The sequence below is a fragment of the Euprymna scolopes genome, chromosome 28 (assembly GCF_053919585.1).
Source record: "Euprymna scolopes isolate OS-2025 chromosome 28, ASM5391958v1, whole genome shotgun sequence".
In the NCBI taxonomy this organism is placed as follows: Eukaryota; Metazoa; Mollusca; class Cephalopoda; order Sepiida; family Sepiolidae; genus Euprymna; species Euprymna scolopes.
Genome location: NC_136509.1, coordinates 55269965 through 55287478, shown reverse-complemented (window position 1 = coordinate 55287478; position 17514 = coordinate 55269965). Strand labels below are relative to the sequence as shown.

General features: G+C 36.1%; 1 protein-coding gene across 3 annotated transcripts in view; it reads left to right on the top strand.

The window, feature by feature from the left end:
* The first annotated feature begins 1301 nt into the window (after positions 1–1301).
* LOC145249637 (tripartite motif-containing protein 2-like) overlaps positions 1302–17514 on the top strand; it is a 327119-nt gene continuing 310906 nt past the window's right edge. For 2 of the 3 annotated variants that reach the window (XM_080111400.1, XM_080111398.1), the window contains exon 1: positions 1303–2025. The gene's annotated coding sequence lies outside the window, so the exon portion shown is untranslated. Of the gene's footprint in view, positions 2026–17514 lie in introns of all 3 variants that reach the window. The other variant, XM_080111394.1, reaches the window with a different exon arrangement.

Below are 17514 nucleotides of genomic sequence, written 5' to 3'. Positions count from 1 at the left end.
CTATTATTAGTTGCTTTACTGAAATCAAGGTTTTTGATAAGCTTGGCAACATCATGCACAGATATTTATATGTCACATAGCATGTTTTCAGTCATAGCAGGAAATACAGGGAGTAGGTGGCCTTGGTTGCAAGGGGTAGAATTTGCTGCAAAATTCTTAGCAAAGAGTTTTGCTTTGTCAGATGCTGACGAAATTACTTTTGTTGAAGACCCTAAAGTATTCGCCAAAACATGTGGGAACCAAGCTGTTGCTCAGCTACTTTAGACTTGATGGACTGAGAATATGAATCTCTCATGTTCTTTATGCATAAATTTATTATTGTTATAAAACTGTAATTGAAAAAATATTGAGCCCCTTGAATGTATAAAGTTTGCTGTCTTAAATCAGTTTTGTTCCTTGGCCAAGGATTTTTATCCCGGACCCTCAACGTCAACAGAGATTAGACCATTCCTGTAATGATTCTACCCCTGTTGATTTTGCTGTCAGAGTTTAGCTCTATGCAATTCTAGGAGGTCCATCCTCCTAGGCCTTGCCCTCTCTCTTTGAGAAGGAGTTAATTTATTGCTAATCGCAGATCAGAGTGCCGTCATTTGGGGGCGCTGCCTTCTCAATCCCACTTTCCGACCCTGGTGTCCAAGTTCTTGCAGTGGGAGAGAACTAAAAACCTTAAATCAGTTTTGTTCCGATTTTAACAAGTTGATTGTTTCAAAAGTTAAAAATATAGAAGAAAAAAATATAATGGTAAATTACCGTCATCCCACATTTATGCCTTCACTCCATTTGATGGTGGTTTTGTATAGTGTTTTCGGTGCCCATCAGAATTCGGAATTTCATTCGGGACAAGATCAAAGTGTGGTATCTCTTCTTCAGACGTTGCACCTCAATTTCTTGTTCTCTGTTAGTGGAGGAGAAATCCTTCACGACTGAGACAATTTAAATTTTTTTTCCTTTTCTCCACGTTAAAAAACGACCCTGGTGTCTAACTCTGTCCCGTGGGGAGGCATTGTAAATAGGAACAAACCTTTGTTGACCAGTGGTAAATGTCATTTTTCGTGTCGTAATATGGAATTGAACCTGTGACAAATTGATTAAAATACACGTCTCCTAACCGTTTGACCACGTGTGTGAACGATTTCAAAGAGGGACAGCGAAATAATAATGTGCTAAAAGACACTTACTAAGAAAAAAAAAAAAAAACATAAATTAAACAAATACGAAGGTGCAGTCGTCAGTTAAAAACGATAGACCAAAAGCAAAGCAGGACCCACCCACCTACCCACCCCCTCAAAAAAAAAAAGAAGAAAAAAAGGAAAATAAAGTCTAAACGGTTTTAAAACGTGTTTGATGTGTGGCTGCTTCGATAAGTTTGCGTTGGGCGAATTTTAAAAAGAACCTTCTTAAAGCCTTTTAACAAAAACAACTCTTTCGTGTTCTATAAAAAAGCCAGTCCCGAAAACAAAAAAACAAAAAAAAAAGAAGGGGGGAAAAAACGTTTATTCTCGTAAAAAAAAATCATCATCAACAACAACAACAACGGCAAAAAGGATAAACTAATTAAGTTAAGCTAAAATAGAATAGAAAATTACGAACTTTTAAAACATTTTGGAGTCTCCATCTGCGGCATTAAAGTAATTTTAGTTCAACAACACACGCAAAAAAAAAAAAAAAAAAATTGCATTACATTTATTAAACGAAGATGAAAAACGATTACAAAACTTAATCGTTTATGTATTTCTGAAGTTAACAAGGTTTATGTTTAAAGTTTGTGAACAAAAATAAATTCAGTAAAACGTTAATAATAAAAATATAATTTTCTGATGACATCGTAAAAAATAAAATAATAACAACAAGTTGTTGTTGCTGATAAAAGAATATAAAAAATACTAATACAAAATTTTTACAAAATACGATTTTGGATTTAACCAAAATTTCCCCATCACAAGTTTCTGTGTTTTTATTGTAAATAAGAAGAAACTTATTTGTGAGGAAATATTTCTTATAGAGACACAACTTTAATTTTTGGAGGTAAGTGAGATTTTGTTTTTTTATGGTGCTTTTTCTTCTGTCTTTCCATTCTCCCAGCCTCTTCATGATCATTTTCTGTGACACCACCAACCTCCCATGGTACTAGTGGGAGTGGGAGGGGGCAGGTGTTAAGTTATAGGATTTTGCTTGCATTACTTTGACAGTTTCAGGTAATGTTCGTTTACGTCGTCGTTGTCGTCATCATCATCGTCATCATCACCATCAACAACAACAACAACAACAACTCACAGGATAGCTCAGTGATTGCTCACTGGCAATGACAAATGATGTTCGCTAGAGTCTGAATGACAACAAGTCTCCCCAGATTTCCAGTACTCTCCACCTCTTTCGATAACCGTTTTAAATCATTTGCATTATCGCTTACCATTGAATTTTCACTTATAACAACTTTGACTTTCTTTGACCTTTAAGTGGTAATAAGCCACCCCAAGACTCCAGTATTTTCCATCCCTTTCAGTGGAGATATGAATTGTGTTTTCCCTCCGCAGTGTTTCCATTCTCTGCATGATCATTTTGTATAGTACTAACTGAAGCTGATGCCACCACCTTTTTTAGAGGACAATTTTATAGGATTTCTGACAGTTTCAGTTCCCTTGGATGTGTGTAATATTGTGTCCATCTTTTTGTTCTAATTATCGATGATTGGTTCATATTACTTGGTTTCACCATTCAACGATTTTACATATTTCAGCTGTTTTCATTAGTGTCAATCTTACTTTTGATTCCAATTTCTCAGTCTTTTTTTTATTTTTTAAAAACTATTTCTAAAATTCTTACAATTATGGGTATTAAAATAATTTTCTTTGTGCTGGGACTGCAGAGGTTTTTACTTCTCGTTTGTTATCATATCTGATCTTCTTGAAATTGTCTATTTGTGTTCTCATATCTCAGAGAATTTTATGATTTTTTTCCAAGTATAGGTTTGTGTCTCTATCATTTATATCATATAATAATAATAATAATAATAATAATAATAATAATAATAATAAATAATAAATAATAATGATGATGATGATGTCCCCTCCCAAATTCACCACCACCCATAGATGTTTACTATATTTTCTTAGTTTTAAGCAATGTTCACATTATAGTATGATTGTCTTTTAGTAGTTATGTGATCTTCATTTCCGTATTCATGTATTCTGCAGTCTGCACTGATATGAAAATGAAGACTATAGTGGAGTATAGGATTCCTAACCATGTAACATGAATATACGCTACACATTTTGATGAAAAACATGGGAAAAATGAACATAGAAGAACAGAAAACCAAAACTTTAAATGTAATTTCTGGATTAAAAGTAATAGTTATTTAAATATTTAAACATATAATCTTGTAGAGGAAATCCAGCTCCCCAATAAGGAGCACTCTGGATAGGAACAAAATAAAAATTGTCTTTTGACAAAAATTGTCTTTTTCTCATCTTGAATAAAACCTGGCAGATATCCTTTGCATCTACACCTTTCTCCATTACAAATGCTTTAATATTTAAAACTACAATAATCAAACTTCTTAGCATTTGAGGCTTTGTTATATATATATGTGTGTGTGTGTGTGTGTGTGTGTGTGTGTGTGTGTGTGTGTGTTTACATTGCCTTATTCGAATGGCACCAGATTAAACGTAACTCATATTGGGGAATGGTGTTTATATGACTGATGTATATATTTTACTATTTAAAACATACATGTGTATATACTTGTCTTTGTGACCTATTTGGGTTTGTGATGTATTTATACTCGCTTGAATCATGGTGTTTGAATGTATAAATGTGTCACTAAATGTCTGTTGATTTACACTAATTGAACAATATGTTGTCTTATCTACATATATCTGTAACAGTTTATTTCATGACCCGTGATCAGTCTAAGTGTTGATGCGTGCATGTGTGTCAGACATGTATTTACGGCATATTTTTTAAACTCATTGTTAGCCTTCTGTCTTTTGGCTTACCTGGACTATCATCTGTAGTTTGAATGGAGCTGGAATCTATTGGACGAAGACATTCCAAAGAATCCAAGATGGTGATTAATTTTATATAAAGATTTTATTTCACTTCCCAGGTATTGTTTGACAATTCATGAGTTTTTCGATCATCTTCTTCCTAACACTGAGAAAATGTTAAATCTCCTTATTTGTCCTTTCACCATGGATTCCAACAAGACCTTTGTGTCTTTTCTGCAAGTATGGAAGTTCAAAAGTGCAAGAATCAATTATTCTGAAGAAAAAAAAAAAAGAACTAGAAATATAGCCACTATTTTCATGACGACAAGACTAACAGCAAAAGTAAAAAACAATTACCAGCTGAAAATTGCAAGCAAATATTGCCCGCATTTTATATTGCATGAATGAATAGAAAATTTTTTTTTTTTACTTTTATTCACTCCAGACAAGGGACATTACCACTTAAACTTAAGAGGCTCCCGTGAATTAGGGGCCATTCTAAGTGAGGAGTTGTGCAGGAAGATGTTTGTTCACATTACATTTACATTTATGCATATTGGTACAGTCAGGGAAACAGCAAGCAGGAAATTACAAAGGCTAACAGTTTGAAAAAAAGTTATTAGAGTAGAAAGTTTTACAGCATCTGTGGATCTCTATAGCGAAGGGATGGGATTTTGCTAATTGTCGGGTTAGTCAAGTGTATTTACATCAAAGGGATACAAGTGCAGCAAATTTGTCAAAGCAAACTCCATTGAAGCGCTTGTAAAACAAATACAGTGATGAAACATTAAAGCAAATACAGTGACGAAACATTAAAGCAAATACAGTGATGAAACATTAAAGCAAATACAGTGATGAAACGTTAAAGCAATGGAACGATAGTGTTGGACTGATTAGATTAGAGACTTGTTTTTTTTAATGTTGTTTAAGGAGAAATGAGTGGTTGGTGCACCAACTCAGATGTGACAACAATACCCTGTGTGTGGGAAGACAGTGGCTTTGTAAAGCTATAGAATATTGGCAGGTATGAGAGAAGTTTTCTAGTGCGGTAGAGGGAGCTTACTTTCCTCACAAACCTTGACAGTATCTTCTGTGTATTTGTTCCAATTCATTGTTGCTTGAGGATGTTAGGCTGAAGTGTTTGATCTATACAAATTAATTTTCATGAGGAGATCTTCATACCAAACTTTGCCAAAGTCTTTAGATATATCAAGTGCTACTGTCCAACTTCACCTGCCTTTATCCAGTATAATATATATATATATATATATATATATATATATATATATATATATATATATATATATATATATATATATATATATATATATACATTCAGAGATGACTGTTAGGATATCCACATTAGATGGTGCTTGCCTAAATCCATACTAATGGTCAGAAAAGCAGTTTAGCATTAAGTATTGCTAGATTGATTAATGATTTAGATATTTTAGTGAAGAATGGTAGAAGACTGATTAGGTAATAATTTTGAGGGTCAGCTCTTTCACCAAAATTCTTGAACACTGTGACTACAGAGGCAATTTTCCGGCTATTGAAGAACTGAAATTCAGCAAAACATGCTATGTAGTGTTTGAAGAAGACAAGGACCAGCTCAGTAAAGCATTTCTTTGTTAATATAGCAGGGATAAAATCTGGCCCACATCTGTCTAGGAGAGTCATTTTGAAATCTAAACTGGGTTAGAGTTCCTTAACCAAATCTATGGCAAAAGAAGGAAACTTTAATGTAAAACGTACAACTAGAGTGATTACCAATCATCTTGAACCTGACATCAGGCACCTGTATGGAAAGAAACAACAAACTTGACATATGTAATCATTAATGTTTGTACAATAATCAGATTATATATATATATCTATAATATAAAGCTGAACGTGTGTGTGTGTGTGTGTGTGTATGTGTGTGTGTGGTTACGAATAGGCTCCTATATAGTTGACTATTTTAAAAAACTGATCACATATAATGATAGAAGATGTATCGAGACACAGGAATGGGTATGTTTGATCTGGCAGAACGGTGGTTCATAAAAATTGTGGGGTCTGCGTTCGAGCCTGGCCCCCAAAGTATGGAAATAAAAAATGAAAAAAAAAAACGTTTACAAGGGTTTTTGATAAGTATGTTTCAACTTAAATAGGGATGGTATACTGTTGGATTGTGTAGTGGACTTTTGGTCAGCGTTCAAGTTGTGGATAACTTGACCAAGACTAAAGTTACCTCTCATGAAAGAGGAGAACTATTTATGGCACAATGGGAGATTCCATTGTGCACACATGGGCCAGTCTATTCTTTGGATTGTGATTAGCTAAATCACCTGATTGGATATGCTTGTACATAAATACAAGCCCTCAGTCCAGCTCAATCTGGTGTCTGTCTTGTGCATAAGCTGGACCCTTGGTAAGTGTTGCTGCTATTATTATTATTGTTGTTGTTGTGTGTTATTGACTACTACAGTTGTTTTGATTATTCTACATCTCCCCTCTTCCCCCCCCCACGAGTAGGCTGGGTTGTATGAGAGGTGTATCTCTCTTTTAGGCCTAGTTTGTTGTGTGGTAGTAACCTAGAAAGAGCTCGGGGAATCCTTGATCGAAAGCGTGGGGATGTATGTGTGGTTTGTTGTTGGGGTTTGGTTGCTGTGTATGTGCTATTACAGGGAGACAGTGGGAGATGCAAGAATGTAGTATCGCTTGAGGGAATTGTTGGTCCTAGTGCTGCACTTGGTATTGGGGTTGGTGCAGGCTTGAGTTTGCATCTTCTGAGGAAACGGCGGTTCCTAAGTGTGATCCTTCCGGATCCGTTAACCCTGATTTGGTATTGTCGATCTGGTAGGGAACTGATGATTTTGCCCGTTGTGTTCCATCTGCGATTGACTGGATTTTGGATGGCTACGGTGTCACCAGCTTGTAACGGTGGAAGGTTGTGGGTATATTTATTGTATCTTTCTACTATTTTTGCATTGCGGTGGTGGAGCATTTCCTCGCGGTGTTGTGCCGCTGACACCCATTCAGGATGAGGCTTGTAGAGGATTGGCTGTGAAGGGATGGAGTCACGTAGTCGACGGTGAAGTAATAATTGAGCCGGTGATAGGCCAATGCTTTGGATTGGAGTATTCCGATACTGCAGGATGGCCCGGGCAACACTGTCATTGTCCAAGAAACCCTGGAGGCCTGTGTTTCCTTTCACAATCCTCTTTGCAGTTTTTACTGCGAGCTTTGCCTTGCCATTGGATTGGGGATACGCAACAGAAGATAATCTGTGCCTAACACACCATGTTTTCAGAAATTCTTGAAACGTGCTGGAAGTGAAAGGTGGGCCGCCATCGGTGCTGAGTTCTTCTGGGGCACCATATGTTTTGAACAGTTGTCGGCATATGGACATCAATTTGGTTGTAGTAGTGTGACCTGATTCTAGGCAGTATAAAATTAGCCAACCAGTTAGCCTATCTGCACAGGCAAGGTATGTGTGATCTCCAACATAAAAAATATCCATGACGATTTGCTGGAATGGCCACTCTAGGGACTGTGTTAGAATGATAGGCTCCCTTGGTTGACTAAGTGCGATGGTTGAGCATACCATGCAATTTGCCCTAATACTGCGGATTGATGCATCCATCCGTGGCCAGTACACCGATTCGTTGGCACGTGCTTTCATGCCGACTACTCCTTGGTGTGCAGAATGCAGGCAGTGTAGGACCTTTTTTCGTTGTATTTTGGGGATGACGATCCTTCAATCCAACAATACTAGACCATTGTCAGTGCTAAGGCGGTGCCGCTCCTCCCAATACTCACGGACTTCGGGCGCAGTGAGATTACATGTTTTTGGGAAGGCTTGCTGCATTGTGTCTATTAATTTGTTTTATTGTTGATCGCCACGACCTGCTGAACGAATTAGGTCTGGTGATATCATGGCTATATTACTGCTGTCTGCAAATGTTGCTATTAAGGCTGTTGACTCTGTTATGTTGCTTATGTTGTTCGACTCCAGTATATCCATTTGAGAGGGTTTTGTTGGAAATACATTGAGGAGGGCTTGCACCATCGCCACTGGGTGGCGGGAGACCGCATCAGGGCCTCTGTGCCACTTCCCAGGGCAATGCTGTATGGTAAATCTATATCTCAGGGTCTTTTCCTTTAGTCTAAAGAGCCGGGGGTTTTGGATCTTGCTCAGATCACGATCGCCAAATATCCCCTTCAGAGGTTCATGGTCTGTGACCACTATGATGTTTGGAGAACCCATGACGAACATACGGCATTTCTCCAATGCCCATGCTATTGCTGCTGCCTCACCCTCTATTGGTGCGTATCTGTGTTCAGCATCCGTGCAAAATCTGCTGCCAGCATATATCAGATGCCAACCTTCGGAACAGCAGATTGGGGCTTTTTCCATGGTACATTGGCAATGTTTTTGTAGGAGTAGGAAGCCCATTCCTTCTTTGCTCCAATCTGGAGCAAGGCAAGTTGCTCTGTCTTTGTCAAATGTTGCTACCCCCTTCTGGACTAGGTGAATTATAACTCGCTTGGAATCTTTGAATGCGTCTTCAAGGTTTTGATTCCAAGCAAATTTGGAGTTTTGTTTGACGAGGTCCCGAAAAGGCACCATAACTGGACCCAGTGAATATGCCCAGGCTACTTGGTTGACAAGCCCAAACCATGATCTGGCGTCAGTAATTGTCCTTGGGACTGGAAAATCCTGTATTGCTTGTATCATGGACTCAGAAGGGGTCACTCCTGAAGAAGTTATCTGGAGGCCTCCAAATTGTACGACATCCTGACAGAATTGGAATTTGTCGGTGTTGAGCACAATTCCATTCTTAGCACATTGGAGCAGGAAATCGAAGGTATGATAAAAGGCTCCCTCAATGCTAGAGTCATATAGCAGGGTATCGTCTACTATCTTCACCTTGCGTGGGATATCTTTTATTATCTCATCGTATCTGCGAGTGTAAGCATCCCCAGATGTGACATATCCTTGAGGCATCCTAAGATACATGTACCTTCCCCACTCAGTTATGAAGGTGGTTAATGGTTGAGATTCTTTGTCTAAGAGAATCGAGTGGTATCCATCAACAGCGTCTAGGACTGTTTGCTTTGTTCTAGGTGGCACTTGCAGTGCCAACTGGAATGGTGACCCAGTATGGTGGGTTTCTCGCTTGCATTGAGAGTTAAGGTGTTGGTAATCTATTGTTCTCCGTGGATTACCATTCTTTTTGGCAGTTATTACCATAGTACTGCACCAATCAGTAGGCATACCCACGGGTACTGGAGCTATGATACCTTTTCCTACATCCTTCCAAAGGGCTTGTCTTACTGGTTCCTTGAAGTGGAAGGGTACAGGAATTGGGTTATGCTTGGCTTTAGGGATTGCTCCCTCTTTGAGGTGAATGTGGGCAGCTGGACATGGCTGGAAATATCCCATCTTTGTTGAATGTCGTTTTGGCAAACTTTTCTAGGAGCCAGCTCTTAAGTTTGCCTATGTTATCTTCTGTTGTGGGAAAAGGGAGGTTTTTGGGGCGATTTGGCAATTGATCTACACACTTTTTAGACTCGGTGTCTACCTCTTCATGTTTGTCTGCTAAAGGGTTTGGAAAATGTTTGTGCAATATTCCCACATCGATGCAGGCTGCTCTGCTGAGATAAAGCCGTTGTATGCCCTTGCATATGTAGAGGGCTTGTTTAGTTGTTTTCCCTCTGACCACAAACTCAACTGGTAGCCAACCCTGACACATGAATGTGAAACCTCCAACTGTTCGTATGATCTTTCTTGATTGGACAAGACTAATCTCTGTGAGGCCCATTTTGATTAAATGCTTTGGTCCCCCCAGATAAATGGCGGCACCACTGTCGGGAAAAACCTTTAGCATTGTACTACGACTCCTAGGGATATTGACAGCTTGTCTGAGATCTGGTTCTGGTGAGAATGGGATTACTGATGCATTTATTACAGTTAACAGATCACCTTCTGTAGTCATAATGGTGCCCCTCATTTGATCGAATGTGATATAGGCCATGAGTGTATTCATGGGAGCTTCTTGGTCTTCAAAACTTTTTATCACTGCCGGGCGATATTTCTTTGTCCGGCACACTGCTGAGAAATGGTTAAGTTTCCCACAAGTGTTGCACATTTGATTCCATGCCGGACATGTTAAATGGCGGGCACTTGTCCTTGAAGTACCGTGTTGGTGACTACTGCAACCTATGCAGGTTTGACAGGGTTCTTTATCAGCAATGTTATCGTTGTGAGTAGCAGTAGAGCTAGTGTGAATATTGCCTCTGCTAGTCCGTACAGCACTGTTTTTTTTTTGCCTGCGATATATTGACATCCGGACCGTAGCTATGTCTGAGGTATCAGTCATTGCGGTTTGGTCATGTAGTGCAGACTCAAATGCCTCAGCATGACAAATACTTTGGTTGAGAGTTCTTAGCAACCCGGCTTTTGCTAGTAGATCAGTCTGAAGCGTATCATTCGATATCCCTTTGATAAATTGGTCCTTGATGTAAATGTCGGACAGGTCATGATCGCAGTTGGGGCATGAGAAATTACAGTCTATGGCCGTGGACCTAAGACGAACAAGGTATTGTTGGATGGGTTCATCTTCATGCTGTGATATAGATGCAAATGTCATCTGATGGACCATGGGATTTGATTTTTGAGTTACCAATGTTTCTGTCATCTCTAGCAGCTTGTCTGGGTTGATGGTGAAGAACTCAGGGTACGTATTTATGATTGCGTTTTGGACGGATTCATCAGCGCAACTGTATAACTGGATATTGGCCTGAGAAGTTGGCATGTCCGTTATTCTGGTGAATACTTCCCAATCAATCCGAAATTTTCTGAATTGTTGAGGGGTCATTTCGAGATGAAGTTGGGGAGGCCTGGCAGCTGGTGCCTTAGCATAGGTGGTCTGGGTAAAGGGCTCCTTGGCTTGTCGAAGGATAGACAGAGCTTCTCCCATTGTTGTGATTCCCAATTCTCTTAGCATGGCTCGATCCATTACTTGAAGGTTTTCTTTCCTCAGTTTTTCCTTCACAAAAGTTGCAGCGTAGCTCTTGGCGGAATCGGCAGCAATGCCTGCTTTGAGGAAATAGTCTTCCCAATCTTCTGTCTCGAATCCTGTTCGTAGCGCCATGTTGGATTGTGTAGTGGACTTTTGGTCAGCGTTCAAGTTGTGGATAACTTGACCAAGACTAAAGTTACCTCTCATGAAAGAGGAGAACTATTTATGGCACAATGGGAGATTCCATTGTGCACACATTGGTCAGTCTATTCTTTGGATTTTGATTGGCTGAATCACCTGATTGGATATGCTTGTACAAAAATACAAGCCCTCAGTCCAGCTCAATCTGGTGTCTGTCTTGTGCATAAGCTGGACCCTTGGTAAGTGTTGCTGTTATTATTATTATTATTATTGTTGTTGTTGTGTGTTATTGACTACTACAGTTCTTTTGATTATTCTGTGTGTGTGTGTGTGTGTGTGTGTGTGTGTGTGTGTGTGTGTGTGTGTGGTTACGAATAGGCTCCTATATAGTTGACTATTTTAAAAAACTGATTACATATAATGATAGAAGATGTATCGAGACACAGGAATGGGTATGTTTGATCTGGCAGAACGGTGGTTCATAAAAATTGTGGGGTCTGCGTTCGAGCCTGGCCCCCAAAGTATGGAAATAAAAAATGAAAAAAAAAAAAACGTTTACAAGGGTTTTTGATAAGTATGTTTCAACTTAAATAGGGATGGTATACTAAAATTGTGAGGTCTGTGTTCGCACCTGTACTCTATGGAAATATGGCACAAACTTTAACAAAGACTTTTCATATCTATTTGCGTAAGTATACTTTGATAATTATGTTTCAGTTTGAAGAAATATGGTGTAATAAAATTATTGGGTGTTCGTTCGTGCCTGACCTGCATAGAATGTAAATATATCACATATATTTTTTGGAGTTAAATCATATTGTGTTGAATAAATTCACCTCATAAATTCACATTCTTATTAAAGTGAAAGCCAAAACAAAACGTTGGAACTTTAGACAATTCTCAACACAAATTTTGCATAACTCTGTTTTTTCCTTCTCCACTTGCACGTGGCACTCTTTCGAAAATAGATAAATAGATAAATAATAAAAAATAAGAACGTTACTTGTTATCGTGTCAAAAGAAGGAAAAAATTCTGCTCATGTGATTACGTGTCTTTTTAAAAACATTTACATAACTTTTTTATTTTTATTCATATATCTGTTTAAGCTTTTTTCTCAGTGTACTAGAAGGAATTCAGTTGATTACAACCCTTTCTGCATGTTCTTTACATTACAGTAGTACAACCCTGAACCGACGGCGCAATATTACACCGTTTAATACTGTAAAACTGAAACAAAGCTGTTCTGCTTGAAAATGGCGCCATTTTCTTCTTATTCATATTTATATCGATTCTTTGCTTTAAAAAACTAAAGTAATTACGTGTTTACTTTTTTAATATCCCATTTTGCTGTTTCAGATTATTTTACTAAAGTAAGTAAAGCTTCGTTATTTTTCAAAACTGTTTTTGTTTCTTTGTTTTTCGATATTTCGTCGATATTATTTAGTAAGCGTGTTTAGCAGAAAAGCCAACAAACGACTACCCGAAAAAATAAATATACAAGAAATAAATGTTACCATAGTCAATAAAAGTTCAATTCATGTTTTTTTTTTGTTTTGAAATAGTTTTTAATGCTCTTTACTTAAAATAATGTCAGCGAACAAAATTAAAATGAAATTTGAGGCGATAACTACTTAACTGAATTTTTATATAAACTACACATGCCATAATTGAATATTCCTCAAACACAAAATAACGGAAAATATTAAAATATATTTATAAATATTCCTTACGTTGACGGAACTCTCTTCAATTGTTTACACAGAATGCTCAGGTGCCCCTCCTTCAAATTGAATTTGTTTACAAACTACTTAAAAATACAAACCAATGAACTTTTCTACCATAAAAGTAACTTTTATTGACTATGGTAACATTTATTTCTTGTATATTTATATTATTATATATATAACATTTTCTCTTTGTAAGGAAACATCATTTTGTTAGTCACTCTTGGTTACGAATGGAAACAAAGTTGATATAAAAAATATATTTTCGCGGAAATTATCTTTACTTTCATCATATTTTGCTTAGGGTAAAATTTTTGAGTATCAAAACCTATCTCTTTACAATTCCTCCCTTTTTATAACCTATCATACTTTCATCAATCACAGTCCATTTTCTGTAGGACTGGTATTTCTGCTAGTATATATATATATATATATATATATATATATATATATATATATATATATATATATATATATATATTGTTCACAATTTGATTAATATATAAAAAAGGTAGTATATTTCACAAATTAATATCCATAATGAAAACAGATTTTTTTTCACTTTTATTTCCCCATAATTTCTATATAAACTATTGATTCAAATAAAATCTAATCAAGTAGTTGCCTAATTTACATATTACATTAAATAAAATCGTTTTTAATAATTAGCTCGATATTATTAATCCTTTTTACTGATAGAATTGTTTTAATTGTGGGGTTTAGGAATATTATTTAAAGTTGATTTATTTAATTTATTTTTCATTTATTTTTAATTCTTTGATTACTTTCGTTTAAAAACGGAAGTAAACTTTATTTTTTATGGTAAATAAAAGATTTATGCATGCATTCCAAACTTAATTCGGCTGAATGTGGCTCACAACTCTTCACAGAGAAGCATATTTAAAGAGGAAAACAAAAATCTCTTTCCCTATCCTCTCTCTCTCTCTCTCTCTCTCTCTCTCTATATATATATATATATATATATATATATATATATATATATATATATATATATATATATGCAAGTGGGGAAGGCGACTTTGCCTGGGCATAAAATGCACTTAAATATATTTTAATTTGTCCAGATTTCGTATACATTATTATAGCGTCGTGATTTAAAAAGTAAAAAAAAGTATTTAGGTGCCATCAGCTAGAATCGAAACCAAAACTGTAGCATTCAAACCTAATGGCGTCACCACTGAACTAACGTGGCACATAAATAAAGTGATTAGAAATTAAAAATTAAAAATAAACTAAGATGAATGTACAAAATTTTCAATTTTTACCCATTTTGGACCCCTTAAAAACAATTTCAACCGGCTAAAGACCCATAAAAGAACGGCCTAGAAAAAATCCAATCATTTGAGGTCCCTAGCACTGCTATGCGACTTTTAGTTTCGGAGGAGATAGAGTTTGAAAATATAAAGACAGATAGCCAGTCAGCCAGACAGACCAACCGACAGACAGACAGACATACATACAACCGTTTATATATTAGATAATAAAGTTCAATGTCTGTCTGTCTATCTGTCTGTACACAAATAGGCTCCTATCTGGTTCACTATTATACTAAACTGACCACATGCAATAATAGAAGAAGTATCAAGGATCTGAAATGGGTATGATAAAGTGGGGCCTTAGGAGGGGGGGGGTTACTTATAAGGGGGAATCCTATGCACACTTACACTGTTACACATAGAGCTACCAAATTTGGCAGGTTAACCAACCATGGGGAAGGTGAAGTTTTGATGGGGTACACCACTCACTCCCAACAGCAGAGGTGGGGCTCAAAGGGAGTGTCACTTATAACTGGAAACTCTGTGCACACTCACACCATTTTATGTACGCTTATGGAGTTACCAAATATGCCAGGATAACCACCATGGGGGTGAGGATGTTTTGACGGGTTATACAGCTCACTGTCATGAATGGGGGTGGGGCCCCAGTGGGGCCACTTATAACTGGGAACCTGATGCACGCTCACACTCGTTTGACGTAGAGCTACTGAACTTGCCATGAAAGGAGAGTTTTACAAGTTATATTGTTCACTGCCACCAACGGAGATGGGACTCCATGAGGGTCACTTATAATGGGGAGCCCTAATTAGTATTCATACGTTTGTGTCAATAAAAATTCCTACTACTGCCTTCTCATGTTCGTTTGAGCAATTGCCCCACCCACCTCCACAAAGATGTCCGAGCAATGCCGGGTCTGTCTGTGTGTGTGTCTGTCTGTCTGTACATCTATAAGATGAAAGAGAATATAAGATACAAAAACTATGTAAAAAATAAATATCATTTTAAAAGAATGTAAAAGTTTTTTATATCATTATATAAATCAGAGTCCAACTTTTGAAGCCTCTTTTTGAACACAGTAAACGACAGGTATTTCTGCTAGTATATATATATATATATATATATATATATATATATATATATATATGAGAGAGAGAGAGAGAAAGAGAGAGAGAGATTTGTGTGTTTGTGTGTGTCATAATAAAATTGACAAAAAAAAAAAAAACGATGTGGTCTTTATTCCGAGTGACAAATTTTTCTAAATTTCCAAAAGTCTCAGCTTCTTTTTATAATTGCTGTAAATAATTTTTCATTATCGCAACAACTGTTTATCATTGATTTCTCGCTGACAACCATTTGCCTTTTCTGGAATTTGCGTGGCATAAAATCACCCCAAATTTCAATTTTTTCCATATCCTTCCAGTAGAGATCCAGATGATGTCATCCCTTCTCAGTTTTCCTATACTCCTTGCCCTTTAACAACCGATTTGTGGTACAAGTCAAGGCTGCTGCCATCACGTCTGTGCATGTGTTTTTTGAAGGGATATCAGATTATTGAATTTCTGGCAGTTTCGATTTCCTTGAATTTGTGTATTGTTTTTTTCTACATTTTTGTTCTATTTCTATTGCAACTTATTTGTGATTGGTTGGCATTACCTGCTTATTTGGGTTAGTTTTCACACTCAAAGATTTTCCTAAATACAACGGTTGTCTTCATTATTGTCGTGCATAATACAATGTCAAACCTTTGATTCCAATTTCTTCTTTTTTCTTCTAAATTTTTCAGAACTGTTCCAAGCACACCTATGATTATTGGTTTGATTGTAACTTTTATCATGTTCTAATGTAGACGTGAAGTTTTGTTGACTAATATCACGCCTAGTCTCCTTGCCTGGATGCCTTGTGTGTCTGTACTTTCATTTGCCAGAGAATTTTATACTTTTCATTTTCTCGTACTGTCTCAGATTTGTTTGTTCGCATGTTCAAAGTTCACACGTTTGCATAGTTCCAGTTGGACTACTGTTCTCATGCTATTGTTGCTGTTTTTGTATTCCTGTTGCACTAGTTTTTTTTACATTTACTTATGCGATTTACTGTTTCGTCTCTTTTTCACAAAGTCTACATTAATTGTTTCCTTGAGTTCTGTCTATTTTGACTTCTTGACAAAGCTCTTTGTATTTTTATCCTAGTCTTTCAATTTTCAGTTCAAGTTTCCATGTTCTCATTGCTTTTTCAATCAAATTAATAGTCTAGTCTGGTATTTTGTACACTTTCAAATACTTTCTTATCTATGCTTGAGGGATCGTACTAACTGTACCTATCCAGTGTTGTCTAGAAGTCTTTTTACTTCATTGTTTTGTAAATTTTACTATATTATTTTTTACCAAATTATTAAAAAAAAAAAGGTAGATTTTTAAAGTTGAATGTTATTATAACACTATTGTTTTGACATCAAATTATTAATTAAACAAAATTGTAACAAAATTATTAACTAATTTTGTTATGGTAATGTTGTTTTAATCATTATTTAAAAAATTATTGGATGCAAATGGCTTCCAAAACCATCCATCTTTTCAATACATGAGGATTTGCTAAGAATTTTAAAGCCAGAAATAATTTCTCTTTGAAACTTTTAATACTTTCAAAATTCTTTCAAATTTTAAAAGCTTATTAAATAATTCATTCATCTTTTGTGTTGTTTACAAACGATTCAAATGGCTGGCCTATTTACAAAGAAACCAGAATGCATTCTGGTGGATTTTATTTTGTAATTAAATTATTTTTTTAATAGGATGTAAAAAGTTATTTCGTACATTATACTAAATAATCGATTATTATTATCATTATTATTATTATTATTATTATTATTATTATTAATAATAATAATAATAATAATGATAATAATAATAATAATAATAATAATAATAATAATTCATGTAAATGTGAGAAATGCACACACATAGACACACGAGAAGTGTTAACATAATTTTAATAATCTAAAGGTTTCCAACTATTAACTATGGGGCTAAAAAATGGATCAGACTTTCTTTTTGGACATAAGAAAATCCATCATTTGCTTTTGTTTCTCAAACACACACAAAACAAAATTTACACTACATTTGATCTTTGTGAAACATCGATTTTCTATTAGTGTTTGCCATGTGTGCTTGCAAACACGAAATGTTTAGACCCTTTCTTTGTTCCCTCTATCTCTCTTTCTCTTGCTCATTTCCTTTGTGTGTCATTTTATGCACGCATGTGCTTATAGTACAAGGGACCTTCTTTGTTGATGATGTTGAACTAACCGAACTTCTGTACAAAGCTTATGATGATCATTCGTCAGAATTGTATCAT